General features: G+C 44.8%; 1 long non-coding RNA gene across 1 annotated transcript; it reads left to right on the top strand.

Moving 5' to 3' along the window:
- Positions 1-369: 369 nt before the first annotated feature.
- On the top strand, positions 370-8,708 carry LOC108508958. Its single transcript, XR_001878553.1, has 3 exons — positions 370-536; positions 5,668-5,753; positions 8,609-8,708. It is a non-coding gene; the product is annotated as an uncharacterized LOC108508958 (long non-coding RNA).
- Positions 8,709-15,500: the final 6,792 nt, after the last annotated feature.

Genomic DNA, 15,500 nt, shown 5'->3' on the forward strand with positions numbered 1-15,500 from the left:
GTCTTCTAAATGCAGTTATCGCCTCCCCAGCACTGATAAGGTGTGAAAAATGTTCTTCCCATCTACAGTTGTGTAAACTGAATGCAATTAGCACCTCTACATGTGTTTAAAATCATGACCACAGGTTATAAGTTTCGGCAGCCTGCAATACATTAGCACTTTGTTCCATCTTTGGGAATCGAGGGAGAAAAAAAATCTTGGCAAAATTAGTGCAATGAATACAATTAAGTGCCATTAACATTCCATGAACTATTTTTAATGAAGTAAATCCAGCCCCAGATTTGTGAACCATAGACGGGGGACCTTTTGTAGCTCTGGACAAGAGTTGCCTGCTGTATAGGAATGTGTCAGAGGAAAATCTCTTTAGTCCTTGGTTAAACAGCTCTTTTAATCTGAGGTGGCAAAGACAGGCTTTTCCCTTCATCCTTAGGCTACAGGCACCCCAGGATGCTGCACAGAGTGCAGGATGCACCCCCTTAAAGCGCTGCCTTGTTTGAAGGGAGAAAATGGAGAGAAAGAAGGAGAAGAAAAGCACAGTAGGTATTTTTTCCTTTGGTCCAAGTAGCCAAGTTCCAGTGTATTGATCATTTATTATATCCTTCTGAGGCTATTAATCTCTAACTGCACTGAAAGAGATCCTTACTATGTCTCTGTATGGAAGTCTCTGCTTCTCCAAATAATTATTGTTTGCAGTCTCCAAACTTCTTTTCCTACTGTTCTCCTTCCAAGTTTTGCTGACCAAAACTTATTATATGGAACGTTGGTGTAATTTGCACAAGAGCTTTGCATAATTTTTTTTTATGCAAACATGACATGCATATGGAAGGTCATCTTCAGACATCAAATACTTGCACTTTACTGATGAATATTTGAAAGGTGTAAATAAGAAGGCAATGCAGACACACACCTCAGTGTGATTGAAAAATACTTTCATCCCAAACACCCTTTTACGATAAATATTAAATGAATGATCAGTCCAGGCTATTCCCTGTGCTGGGACTTGTCTGGTCCTCTTTGCCCAAAACCATGCTTTTCAAGAAGTTTTGCTGAAATCACTGGCAACTCCCCACAGCAGTGAGTATCCCTACAATGGAGCTGGGATTGGAAGCTGGATGCAACAGCAGCAGCTTCTCTATCTCACCTCTATTTGTTTTTTTAAAGCCAGATACTGATTTTTCACTTTCAAGAGGTATCTCCAACAGCTGTGATTTTTCTTTTTTAAATTTTATTTTATTTCCCCTTTTTCACTAAATTTGTAATTCAAAGGGACAGATCTCCATCTGAGACACCTGACAGTGGATGTACAGGGCTTCTCCCACTGCTGGCAGCAGCCTCATGCTGGTACAGAGACTCTACCTTGTCAGGGCAGAAGGAAACATCGTGCCCAGGTCCTTTCACTCCCTGCATAAAGGGCATAAAGGCTTACTCAGTGATCCCTGCACAGGGCCAAATAACTTGTGGCTGAACTAGGGCATATCTTTGAGAAAGACACTCTGGATCTCACTGTGATCTGTTCTTGACCACCCCTTATTTTCTCTGCATTTCCACAATTCAGGGCAATCTGCACAGGAATAACTGCACTGAGAATGATTAGCAAAGAGCTCTCTGAGAGTGATGTCCTGGTTCTGAATGAAAATCCTATCCAATGAAACAAGAGAACTCGGGTGTCTAACTCAATGGATCAGTAGTTAGGTCTGGCTGTTGTAGGTTTTGCTGTCTCTTTGACTCTCTGGTGGGGCTGATATGAGATCTACAGGTCCCAGCGTGAAAATAATCTCTTGGGGAAACACACCTGTACTTTTTCTTTTATTAAATCATGTCTTTTAGCAGTTCCCTTACTGTGTGGGGATAAATGCTTCTCTGCTGTATATTATCCATGTGTAGTGATACCCCACAGTGTCTCAACCCTATGAGAGTGAGAGTGGCAACATCAGTACAACCATGCTCCTTTTATCAGGGCAATTCCTGCTGGATTCAGGCTCTAGGAGTCATGCTCACTGCTGCAGTGAGAGCTGCCAGTGGAAAATAGCATCCAAGCACGATGAGCTTGCACCTTCTAGGCAGTGTGGTGCAAAGGTCCCTGCTGGCCAAGGGGGAATTTGAGGGACAAACTGGCTGTGCCAAATTGTTACCTCCTCACCTCTCTGAATGGCAGTGCCATTCAATGGTGGTCGACAGAGTAGGTCAGGAAGAAATTAATCCTTTTGAAGGAAAAGTCCTAAAGCTGGAGTTGAGAAGAAACAAATCAGCACTATTAAGAGTAAGTGGATTGGGGGCTGTGTGCCCGACTGGGGCCTCCCGGCGCTGTGGCAGCCTCTCGCCTGGAGCGCAGCGTTCTGCAGTCCCACGCGGATGCAGCCGGGAGAATGAGGCACCGACAGCCATCCATTCTGGAAATTAAATTTCACTCCCTCGGTTGTTCTCGGCTCACGGCCCTGCTCACTTGCCAAAGGATTTCTGATCTCGCAGATTATTGTGGGCCGAGTCCAAAACCTGTGAGATCAGCGAGAGAGGCTCCAGCAGCCCAGGGAGGGAGCTGGGTGCTCCAGGGGTGGGTTTCAGCTCGCATGTCTCCAGCTGTGGGCAGAAGGGGTGGGGTGGAACTGGGAGCCTTCCTCTGCTGCTGGAGGGCTGCAGGTTAGCCTGTAAACCACTGGATGTTGTGGGATGCAGGAACCGATCCTGCTGTCCTGCTACTTGAGCAGGACAGGACAGGCAGTATTTCCCTGGAGCCCATCTGGCTTCCCTTCTTCCCTACCCCAGCGTGAGACCTCTCACCAAGGACTGAACTAATGGACTGAAGAGATCAAAGAATCTTGTTGAAAGCAGGGGAAGGGGACTGCAATCAGCTGTAGGGTGAAGCATCCCTCCTTGAACCTGGTGGAAATCCCAGTTACAATAGCCTACATCTGTGAGCTGAGGTCCCTGGGAATCTGGGAAAGGGAGAGCAAAATGTGAGCAGTTAACTGAGGCTGGGAGCGTAATGCTGTGTCAGCAGGCCCTGAGGGGACCTTCTGGCCTCAGAAGCAGAAAATTCCAAAAGCCAAAAGCATGATCCTTGCTTGTGAGTCCTGCTGGGTTTTCCAGTGGTACACTGGGGAAAAACAGTTAATTTAGGTTAATTGCACAATGCAGATATTTATAAAATGGTATCTGTTTAAACAGAGGAATGTGCTTTTTCCCGATGAGGTCTCTGCAAAGCAGCAGTGTGTCACTTGACCCAGGCCTTTAACTGGAACCATCTTGGCAATTTAATGAAATTAAATGTCTGGACTGTGGGGAGTTCATTAGTAAGTAATCCAAAGGCTAAACCTCTGCGAGCTAGTTCAACTCTCAAATGCTTATTTATGTTTGCCAGATCCAGTAAAGTGAAACCCCTTAATAGGCACTGGCAGTATTTGTTACACGGTCTCCTCTGGTCTGGAGGTGGTAACACATGCACTGGGTGATTTCATATTTCTATGTGAGATTTTTATGAAAAAACCCCTTGAGGACAGCCACAGGATCCTCTGAGTGTCATTGGGCAGACTCAGGTGGCTTTGCAGAGGTGCTTCTGCTGTTCGATGCCTCAAACCTCTTGCTTCTGGCAAAGCAAGTGAGGGAATCTCATTTCTTTCCAAAAAAGCTTTCAGAGATGGTTCTGCTGCCAGCAGTGCAGCACTGAACCTGCGAGGGACTCTGGCTTTCTTGTCACGCTGGGCCATGGCTGGGATTACGAGCTGTTTTATTTCGTGCCGTTTGCCCAAGGGTTTGGACCAAGGATGTAAAGGGGCCTCTGGGATTCTGGTGGGTTGTTAAAAAGGATGATGAATTGCTGCTTATTTCCTTTGAGTGGGGATTTAGAGGAACGAGGAAGGTACGGATCTTCCTCCTGCTGTGTAAAGGATTTCTGGGTTTTCAGAAGTGAATGTGCTAAAGTTTCACTCTTTAGTTCACCAGGTGTAAACAAGATTTACAAATAAGTGATCTGTGGCACCACTAAAAGTTTGAAAGGGAGTTCACTAAACAATAGTTGATATAGTCAAAGGACTAGCCTAACTCCAATATAGCTGAATTTATTTTTCAAGGTAGTATGTAAAGACAAACCAAATCCTGTATTGGCCCTTTGGGCTTGTCCACCATGAAAGCCTTCAGGGAAGGCTCTGTACACCCCATCCTAGGAGTAGCAGTTAGTTTTTAAAAAACTCTTTAAAGCTCTTGGTGTGAATTTAGTGCAAGTCCAACACGAGCTCCTTGGGCTGGAGTTGAAGGGCTGTGGATTAGATCCATGCAGGAAAACTTCCCTGACCTCACAAGGAAATGGAGTTTCTGTAACAAATCCATTCTGGGGGAAATTCTTTTGGGGCTTTACTGTAGCTGCTGCACAAGTTCTTTTAAAAGTAAATAATGCCATTGGTCAGGTGCTTCTTGCAAAGAAGTTGAATGTTATGGATTTTACATCAGTCTGAGCAATAGATATCCCAAATATTGTCAGATCTGCAGTGGTGTTAGCAGGGCAATTTTTGTTCTGGAGTGTGCAAAATGCTCCAAGAGTCTAGTAGATTTTGAAAGGATGGTCACTGCCAAACGAGCAGGAAAACTGTGTCTGGTTACTGGGGGTGCCTGAACCCATCTTGATTTACACCACAGCACTACATCTCCAAAGACCTTACACTAAATTAGGAATTGCCAAACACAACTTCCATGTCTTAAATTTACAGTGTGGAAAAAGACTGGACATTTTATCCAGAGGTAGGATGCAAAAGGTCTTGTGGCAGATACAGGCTGAAGCCCATGTAGCAATCCTGTTTTCTCTTCTGTGGGCTTGGGTCAGCTGCTGAGCTTTGCAGACACTTCTCCTTTTCCTCCTGGCTCGGTGAAGTTCGGTGGCTGGTAAAGGGGAAGAATTAGCCACAGCTCTAAAAATCTCCATTCCCAGCGTGGCGTTGGGAGAAGCATTCATGTTCCCTTCTCCATGGGTGCTGCACAAGCATGGGCTTCCAGCTACAGCAATGAGAGAGGTGCTTTTTCATTCCTAAACCCTTATTTCCATATAAAACAGCATCCCAGCAGTCCCATCCAAGCAGTCTTTGTGTGGGGCAGCCCTGCTCTTAAGGTCCTCACACAGCCCAGCTTGTGTCTCAAGGTGCTGCTGCAAGTCCTGCATGTCCACACTGTGGCCATGGCATGGGAGGCCCCATGTACACCTGCTCACACACTGGGATGAGTGGCAGGAGCAAAGTGTTGGTACCTCTCCCTCAGACTGGTGTTTTAGCAAGAGACAAGCGGGTACTGTGGGAAACCTGCCCCAAAGTGTCGGTCGAGGTGTGGGGTGCTCCCGAGGGAATGCCTGGAGCGCACGAGTTGGGGTTTGGGTGGGAAAGGCAGTGCGTTTCCCTGTGAGGGAAGCAGTAGGCAGAAGGGACAAAAGCAGCACAGCAACGACATCTTGTGATGCACAGTGATGGCTGCATGTGCCTGCTGCTGGGAAGCCCCTTGTCTGGCTGCCCAGCTGGAGCACTCAATGGTCTCCTTGCTGGAAGGGCAGGGAGGGTGGAGCTGATAGACAGGGAGGAGTGTTGTCCCCAGCCAGAGCCAAAGTAGGATTTTAGCAACAGCAGAGCAGGGGTGGGAGTGAAAAGGCTACAGAGGAGAGTCCTGCAATCACTTTTTCCATTTTTCTTTCAGTATGTCATTGCTGCAAAGCAGTGGAATCTCCCAGGTGCTCTGTTGAAGCCTGCACTTAACCCATTGCAGATATCTACAGATATCAGGTACACAAGGAACATTTCTTTTTTTTTTTTTTTTTTGCAAGAAGTATGTTAGTGCAAATATTCTGTCTTATGTCAGGGGATCACTGTGGCCGAGGATCACTTTGAAGATGCAGACCTCCACTGTATCCGAAACAAGCGCAGTAGTACTCATTCCTTCCCACTTTGATTGCACCAAAATTACTCCAGACTTGCACTCTGGGATTCAAAATTCAAAATTTCTAGTGGAAAGGCAGCAGCAAAGTCTGAAAGCAGGTTGGGTTGGTGCCTCACCGCTGCCCAGCTGCTGAAGAGCAGCCTCTGTAAAGTGCCAGCCCCGCCCACCAGGAAGACAGTTCTTTGAGACCCTTAGTTGAATTATGATCACTTCTGTACTGAACTAATGCCAAATCAGCACGTTTTGGAACTTGCTGGTGGATGAGTTTCTTTTTGAGGCTTAGTCTTTGTTCACACCAGTGCTTCCTTGAAGAGCTTGTCAGATGGAGGTCATGCTGTGAGTTGTGTCAGAATTCAAGGAAAGCCTTTGCATGAAGTCCTGCAGCATTCGGCTGCTGTGCTTTAGGCCATCACGAGCAGAAGGCAGCTCCTGTCTGACCCTTGCTGCATTACATCTCAGGGTGGAATTTTTAGAGACTCCTGCAGCACGTACCAGCAGAAGTGCTGCTGAAAGTTGATGAAACTTTGTTCAGAACAGCCTCAGGTGCTTTTGAAAGGCTTGTTCTCTCGTGGGTTTCTTTAAAGACTTGTAAATTATAGTTAATTCCTATGGCTTAGGTGTATTAGTTGATAGAGCCCAGGATTACGTTCCTGTCTTCTTTAGGATCCCGCCTATGCAGCCTGGATTGAAAGGTTGGCAGGGCTCAGGAGTAGCGGCTCCTGCCTTCAACTTCAATGTCCCATTCCCCATCCTGGAGGGACAGGTCTGCCTGCTACAGCTGGGACAGTGCTCCTCCACCACAAGAACTGAACATAAGATTTTGGGGAAAAAAATAAAGTTGATTGAGCTGTGGTCATCATAATCCAGGTCACCTCCAGCTGGGAAACTGTGATACTGGCAAGGCACCTCTGCAGGGAAAACAGGACCAGCTGTGGTTTTGTCTGGTTTGTGATGCCAGCTCCTCTCTTTCCTATGGAAATTGAGGTGCCTGTTGCACTCAGACTGATGAGAAAAAAGAATGCCAGCAGGGATTGTAACAAAGCCACCTGCCTACAGACCCATCATGCTGCTATGTGCCTGTGAGGGTTTCCTCACTGACTTTAGTTTCTGGGGTTTTTTTTAGGGAATATCAGTCCTTCCCATGTTCTTCACAGATAACCAGGAAGACGTACCCCCCATAAATGAGTTAAAAACCTGACAAGTTCCTATCTGACCTATTGTTCACTTTGGAGCAACTTCTGAAATTAGTTGCAGGTAGTGAAACAGCTGCAAGGTTTTATCTTCGTCATTGGGTTTTCCAAACTCCTCTGCTCAGAAGCAGCTCATTGCCTGCCTTGGCCAAGGTTTTGCTTCAGGGGCAGATTAAATGATCTCGGTCTGTAGGTCAATCAGGTAAAACATGGTCTGCAGGGAACAACAGAGGACTGAAGGTACTAGGTGAGGGGTGATAAAAGTATTTTGCAGAAAAGTCACTAGTTTTGTCTGAAAAACAGCTCAAAACATCATAGGCAGGGGTTGGTGTTTTCATCTGGACGCTTGCACAGCACCTTGCCAGTGGGGCTATCGGATCCCTCTATTTTGTTGTGGTGTTGGACTTTGGTGCTGGACTCCCACCAGAAAGAAGGCACAGTTGTTCCTGTCCTGTGGGCCTGATGGGAATGCTCAGCGCTCACAGGCCCTTTGCAGTATTGTGACAACATGTCTCAGTTCTGCTGAAATTTCACAGAAAAACCTCAACAAAAACCTTAGCTGCCTAGATAGCTCCACAGGCAGGTTTGAAACGAAGGGTTGTCCTCTCTTTGTGTGCTGCAGTAAAATACATATTCCAAAATATATCCAGGTGGTTTGCTGCTCTAAATCTTCCTCTGCTGGAGTGGAAAACATCTGTATAATTTAAGTTGTAGCGTCCTGGGGGGAGCTCACAGTAAATGGTGCTGAGCAGAAGACAAGGAGCTCTTGTCTATGTCCCAGGTCATAGATAAACTCTTGGTGATGATTGTTGGGTTCTGTGGGACTCTCCCAGCATGGTTGTCCCACCCCTTGATGTGACATTGAGTAATGGAGCTGTAAGTCAGCATCAGACTTTGGTTTGGAAACTATTTTAGGATTAGGGTGAGATTAGGGTTAGGGTGCCTGACCCACTGCCTTGACCAAAGCATGGGAAGAGCAATAGCCGTGGCTGCTCCCTTCTGTCTTTGTTTTCAGTGAGGATGTTTGAGAAGTTGTGGATGCCCCATCCCTGAAAGCATTCAAGGCCAGGTTGGATGGGGCTTTAAACAACCTGGTGAAAGTTGTCCCTGCCCATGGCAGAAGGGTGGAACTCAATGGTCTCTCATGTCCCTTCCAACCCAAACCATTCAGTGATTCTTTGCTCACTCCAGAAAGTGGCCTAGGTAAAATCATACTGGGGATGCAGCATGTCAAAGGTTAGTTGTGTGACCTTCTCTTTTTAATCTCTGCATACAGCTGCTGATAAATCAGGAAACAGTGATTCATAGTGGAGTTTAGCTTTGCACTGAGAAGAAGCTGGTACTGTGTCTTAACAGTGCCCACACTGAAGACTAAAACCGTTTCACTGAAATTGGGAAGGACAGTTGGATTGTTCTTAGTTGTCTCCAATGCCTGTGTGGATGGGTTTGAGGATGGGTGACAGTTAGGATTCTATATTTTAATGATTTTTCTTTTTCCCTTACACCTACAGATTGAAGTGTCTGCGGTGTTGTTGCTCACACAAAGGGCCACCTCAGAGCAGTGCTCAGAGGTCCACAGGTGCTGAGGCTTGCCCTTGGGACTGTGAGGGCAGCAGAAATAAATGAATAAAAACAGGAGAGCCACAAGAAAAGCGGTGAATAAGTGCACAAGGCATTGTGGAACAAAACAGGGCTTAGCTGACCCTGGCACACTGTTGAGGAGATGCCTATCTGGGTGCAGTGGAAAAAGTGCTCGTGAAGTATTTTAAGGTTGTGGCATTGTTCATCTTACAAAGATAACTGAAGTGTGAAACCCCTGGTGGATTTTTTTATCTCTTAGAATAGATACTTGCGTGCTGCTGATCGCTGCACCAATGGTGCTGTATTAATATAAAATATGTCAGCCACCATCAAGGAGAGATCGTCCCTTAAGCTACGGTGCTTGGGCAACATCTGATTCTATGAATTCTGAAAACAAAAAGAAGTCTTGTGCCCATATGAAACCACTTGGTCATTCCTTGGGCAGACCTGAACTCTTTGCCTGATTTCTGCCCCATCTCGTGGCTTCTCCAGGCCTTATGGGAAGTTATGTGAAGCAGCTCTCCCCACAGAGGGTCCACAGGGAGGGACTGGCTCCTGGTGCACATTCACCTTTTGTTAGTTTCCGACAAATTCAAACCAGAGGAGGCTTCAGTCATTTTGCTGCTCATGGAACTGACTCTTCCTCTCAACTGTTTGTAGAGAACTATTTGTATAACTGAGCAGGAGGAAAAACCCGCCCAAACCCTCTCTGTGCTGACTGCTGCCTATGAAAAGATCTTGACAACCTCTCCTGTGAAAAGCTCTCACACCTCCACTCTGCAGCGTGCCTTTCATGCTTTAGCAGGTGGGTAGTCCTCAGGCTACTGAAGTGCCTTTCCCTTGTCTTCTGTGCTGCTCAGATCCTGCCCACTCACCCACGCACATCTCTCCCACGGTGGAGGTGGACCCCCTGGATGCGTCTGGAGCCCTCACTTCCAGTGATACAGGACTGAGGAGGTGCTTGAGAGGCCCTTATTTTGCTTGGGCACTACAGGCTTGTCAGGTGCAGTGACTATAACCTGTAGATCATCAGATTTCTGGGGAAAGGAAGAAGATATTTAACACTGAAACTAAGCTTGGGCCAGATCCTCCATCCTTCCCTGAACAGGAGTTCAAAGCAATCCCTTCTCTGATCCTCAGTTCCTATTTCATATTTGACTGTTATAAAGGAAGTGTCATCCACTGATGTAATGGGATCATAGAAAAACAAAGAGGCATGAAATTATTTTCCGTCTTTCCCAGATAAATTCCTGGTTGTAAATTAAGCAGTTTACCCTTGTAACTACACTTGAATCACCGATACCTGCTTGAGTCTGCTGTTAATAATGAGGAACATTATCCAGGACAAACTTGCAGACCTCTTGGGTCTCTCTTACCAATGATGAATTAATGTCCTTCACAAGATTTTACCACGGAGACCCCAGGGAAGCTGGGAAAGGAGCACAGCATCAGCTGCTCTCATTGTGAGGGGTCTGGATGAAGTGATACCCCCATTGATATCCCCCAGTATGAGTTCTCCATGAACAAAAGGAAGGTTCCATTCAAAAGAAGATTAGGATTAGCATGGGATCAAGTTGTCAACGCAGGCAAACCTTGGAAGAGGTGGACAGACAGCTATCCTGAGCCAGCAGGAGCATCCCCTGGCTGGGCTCTGCCAGTAGCAGAGCTGGAGCTCAGGACAGGGTGTCCTTTGATGGATTGCACTAAGTGACCTTGCAAGGTGAGCTTTTTGTTTGTTAACCTCCCAGGTGAAATCTGAAATTACTTGCATGCTATAGCAAATGTAATCAGTTATAACAAAGCCAACAGAAACACAGGATTCATCGTTTTTCACTGAGTTGTCTTTCAAAATGAGTTTGAAATACTGTTTGTTTTACACAGTGGGTATAAATTCTCTTTCAAAGTGATTGAAGCATGGTGAGAGTTTGTCCCTGTGGTTTATCCTCCAAGAAGGCTTGGCTGTAAGACAGGAGGGGTAAGAGATGGCAAACTTATTATTGAGAAGAGAAAGAGTTGAGCTGTTCAGACTGATGAGTGCAGGATTGTCCAGTGCCAGTTGCGGGAGTCACTGAAGGTTGGATGGGGCTTTGAGCAACCTGGGCTAGTGGAAGGTGTCCCTGCCTAAGGCAGGGGCTTGGAACTAGATGATTTTTAATGTCCCTTCCAACCCAAATCATTCTTTTATTCTATGATTCTGACTGGTCAGGTATTAACAGGGTCCTAACAAAGATAACAGAAGATGACTGCAACCAGCAGGGTTCATGAAAAAAAAGAGGTTCTTGTTTTATTCCTCCAGCCACAGCTCTCCTGGCCTACCGTGATTCAAATTGGCTGTCATAGATTGTGGGTTGGAAGGGGACTTTGAAGACCATCTAGTTCGAACACCTTCAACTGGACCAGGGATGCAGAAACATTTCTGAGGGCAGCACTTCCCACCACAATGAAACAGAACCTAGAAACTAGATTTAAAGCTGATGTTATATGTTCTCTTAAAGCCATGTAACCTGAGGATCTTATTGTTAATTAAAGATACTTCAAGTATAATTAAAGATAATTAAGTATTCATATCTATATATCTATATATATAAAAATATATAGAGATTAGTTATATGTATGTCTATATATAGTTTTAATTAGTATAATAATTAATAATAAGTAATAATTAAAGATAATTTAAGATTATACTTTTTCCAGTTCTTGGGCAGTGTTGGTAGAATTGGTGTTTTCCTTTCAATCTGGCTTATAAACTGCTTGTCTCATGTCTTGGTGGGTGTGTAAGGTTGTCTCCAGGCAGATATTTGGACTAAAATGTTTCCAAAGGCATTGAGTGGCTCGTAGATTATCAAGACTATGAACAAGGTTGGAAATATAAAAGTTGTTACCCTGGTGTTCGTTATGGAGGCAGCTTATCCTTCCTGTGGGAAGAGATAGTTCATTCAGGTACTGATCTGGTGTTTGGCAACAACCCCTCAGGATTTACAAAAGTGAGGAAATCCCTGACATCCCATAAGATCTTACCGCTTTGAACATGTCTCAGGGCTCAGTTTTAAGAGATATTTAGTCACCTGGTGCTGAAGAGCTGTTGGAAGTTCAACTCTGGATTTCAGTTGGTTTCTTATCCTCTGGTTGATTTAACAAACGGGGTTTGTTCACCATTGTTGTGGGTGAACATGTGGGTTTGTGGCACTGTGAACCTCCACGGTGCATCCTGCTGAACGCTGCTGCCCCGGGCATTACATCCAGCCTTAGATTCATACGACTAAACCAGACTCCTGGGCTTTCCTGCATGCTGAGCAAAGCCATTCTGCACTCCAAGCTCTGAGCCTTTCTTTCTGCTGATACACAGGTCAGGTACATTTTTCCTTTTGCAAAAACTTTCAAAGGTGGGGAGATAAAAATATTGCCCCACTTTATGGGAAAGCAAAAGGGACGAGGGTCACAAGAGGACTGCAAGATTCAGGGACTGAATCTAAACCCATGCAATGCTCTTCAGTTTTAGTAGCATGTCCTGCTTCTGAGAGAAGCAGAAAATTATTTACAAAGCTATTGTCAACCTACCTGTTCAGACAAATAAGGGCTGTGTCTATTGCTTAAACCTGTTTTCAGAAGCACTAACGTAGTATCAGAAAGCATCAGCTTTCGTGGATGCATCAGGTTGAAATGTGGCATTAGTTTTTCCTATGCCCTTCCATTACCTTTACTTTTTTGGAAGCAAAAAGGTTAAATACCAAGGAGAAGCAATAATTTGGCACTCGTAGTCTAGTTTAGAAGAATAAAGCTGAAGCAAACCTTAGTCAGAGTTGGAGCTTGATGCTGATATTAACCTGTCTCCTCTTTGGTGGCATGAATGCTGCTGTAACAGCCTCATCCACAGCTAAAATGCCCACCGAGAAGAAATGGGATGCTGAAATCACAGCCTTTTCTGGGTCACCCACTCCCTCTCTGCAGAGGCAAAATGAGTCCAATAAAGCATCTACCAGGAATGGATCTGATGATGGCTCCTCACCCTCCCTAGCCACCTGGTGTTTCTCACTCTCATCATCATCCATCTCCTTATTGTATGTTTAAACCTCTCGATACTTCCACCATTCATGAGCATCTTGAAGAAATCATTTCCTTCCTGTCAACAGCAGTGATTATTATATTGTATCCTCTTCTTCAAACCTGATCTTCCACTATTTTCTCCTGGACTGTATTTTCTGGACATGTGCTCCTGCCTGTGCTCTTCTTCAGTCCGTGTCTTCGTCTTAAAGTCAATGCAGTGCTTACCCAAGGACTGCTTTGCTTCTTAATGATGATATTTAACCTGCAATAATCCTGCAAGAGCTTCTTCTACCTCATATCAAGGACAAATTTTTCAAATTTTTATCCATGTGTTAGGACCAGCCTACCTCTTTCACAAAAGCTGGAGTCAGCACGAGAGATTGAAGTTAAGCAGCATTTTTCCTATTACGTAAGATATTTTTGCTTTGGACTGGGGGTAGAATTAGTTCTGCATTTATCACAAAAAGAATGTCATTTTTCTGCCTAAGTTAGGAAAAAATGCCTGATTAGTCCCCTAAAAACTCCCAAGTGCCTATAACTCATGGTCATGGCAGACAGAGGGTTCAGATCCAGCTCCATAACAAACTGCAGTGGAAATCCTACCCTAATGCCTCTGATTGCTTTCAGATCATTCCCCTCATCTACGATTTAATTTGATCTAACTATAGCTCCCTGGCAAATGACAATTCATAGTTAGGTGATTTTCAAAGTCTAATTGCTCCAGAGTTTTCTCAGTACTTCAGAATTTCTTAATTGTATTAGCAAAGGTGAGGATAATTGCTGCTTTCATATCCTTGAAACTCCTCATACAAAAGAGGCTTATGCAAGAATCTGCTCATTCTCTCCAATAAATGATCTCTCTGTTATTAAGGAGCGTGTATTGAAGGACTGCTGGGAAGCATTCCACTGCACCATTATGTACTTGAACAAAACCTGAAACTTGCAGGTACAAGACTAAATTATAGTCTGGGGCAATCATCAGAACACTCTTTTTTTTTTTTTTTCCCTGGAGGTTTCAGAAGAAGAATAAGCCTCAAATCTAGAAATAACCTAGTATTTTGCATTTGGGGGTCTTCTGGGTGGGGAAAATATCTTATTTATAGGTCAGTGGTGCTCTGACATTGCTGCTGGTCACAAATACCGACACTATTCTTTTAGGAACTTCTACTCTGTGCCAGTCACTGGCTTTATTTTTTGTTTTGTTCATGAAATCCTTGAGCAGGGACCATTTCTTCCCTGGGTTTGTATATCTTCAGGATCTTGAGCAATAAGCAGGGTTTCCAGACTCCTCAGTATTGTAGCCGTGTGCCTGTGCCTCAAGTGCCATAAATCCACTCAGGCATGGAATTAGGCATAATGGTCTTCCTTAAGCTCCAGCAATTAAGCATAGACATCTACATGTACAATGAAATGCCATGTATCACTTCTGGGGCTACAACTACCATTAGAAAAAGAAAAAAGAAGATGAACCATGTACTTTCTAACATGCCAATTCGATACAGTTGAGTGTGGGAAGGAAGCATTCAATGAGGCAAACGCTTAATCCAAGAAGCAAGTTCTACAGAAATTGCTGATAAGGTAGACAAATTTCACACTCCATTCTGGGGGAAATACTATATTTCATGGTGCTTTACAGATGATGAGAAATCCTATTAAAATCCTGAAAAAATATGTATTAAATTAAATGTGGAGATTTAAAATGATCAGTGTTTTTGGATGCTGCATAAAAAGTAAAATGGCCATCTCTTAGGAATACTCTTAGCAATAATAAGTGTCATAGGGGTTTTTACACACGGTGCTTGGGAAGAAGTAATTTTATTATCGCTACGGGACCAGTATCTCTAGCACCACGTGAAATAATGCTCAGAAATAGTACAAGTGTTTCTTCCAGTTGCCAGACAAACTCAGAGGATAAATGGGATGGAGGCTCTAATGGTGAGTGTTTGAAGGACTGCAAGAATATCAAACCTTTCAGGTTCACTCCAGGGCTGTAAATCAAGGTGGGCTATGCCATCACTTTGAGGGAGCCGAGCTATAATTTAGGAGCTTTTTCCAGTTACCATGACAGGCTGGAGTACAATGGTATGAGCTTTAGAGAGCTTTAAATTATTGCTTTTTAAAATCAGATGCCAGAGCTGTGACTGCAGAGCTGTGCTGATGCAGCGGCCAGGAATGTGCCACCTACTGTATGCAATGTCCATCCGGGCAGGTGTTGGATCCACACCCATTGGTATCGGCCTCAGCAGCTGCGCCTTTCGTGTCATACACTTCTGTTGCAGATACTTCCAGATCCTCCATCTACATTATGTCTTTCCAGGACTAAATATGTCTCAAAGCAGCTCTAAGACTCTCGGTAGCAATGTGAAATTCGTCCAGCTCTAGAGACATCTCACCCCGAGTGAGCTGCCCTTGCTCTCCAACTACATCAGTGCATTTTCCTCCACTATGTTGCCTGATCGTGTTTGCTTTTACACAAACCTCCAGAGTCAGGATTGTGATAGGCTCTGGTTTCTGTGGAAGAGAATAGGCTCTCTACCAGAGTCCTCTTGGGGACACATTGACCTCTGGTGACCAGCTACTTCTGTACTCCAGGAAGACTTTGCCCTTCTCACACATTTAACCCATAACACTGGAAACCTCCTGAACACGCGGAGTACCAAATCTCCCCCGAGGGGAGATCCTCCTGGTCACTGCAAGACTTGGCATGTAGAGAAACCCTTACACTCCTGAGAGTTAGTGCCACGTAATGACCTAATGGAGGAACTCTGCTCCTGAGGG

This window comes from Lepidothrix coronata, unplaced genomic scaffold (assembly GCF_001604755.1).
Source record: "Lepidothrix coronata isolate B3197 unplaced genomic scaffold, Lepidothrix_coronata-1.0 Scaffold326, whole genome shotgun sequence".
Taxonomy (NCBI): domain Eukaryota; kingdom Metazoa; phylum Chordata; class Aves; order Passeriformes; family Pipridae; genus Lepidothrix; species Lepidothrix coronata.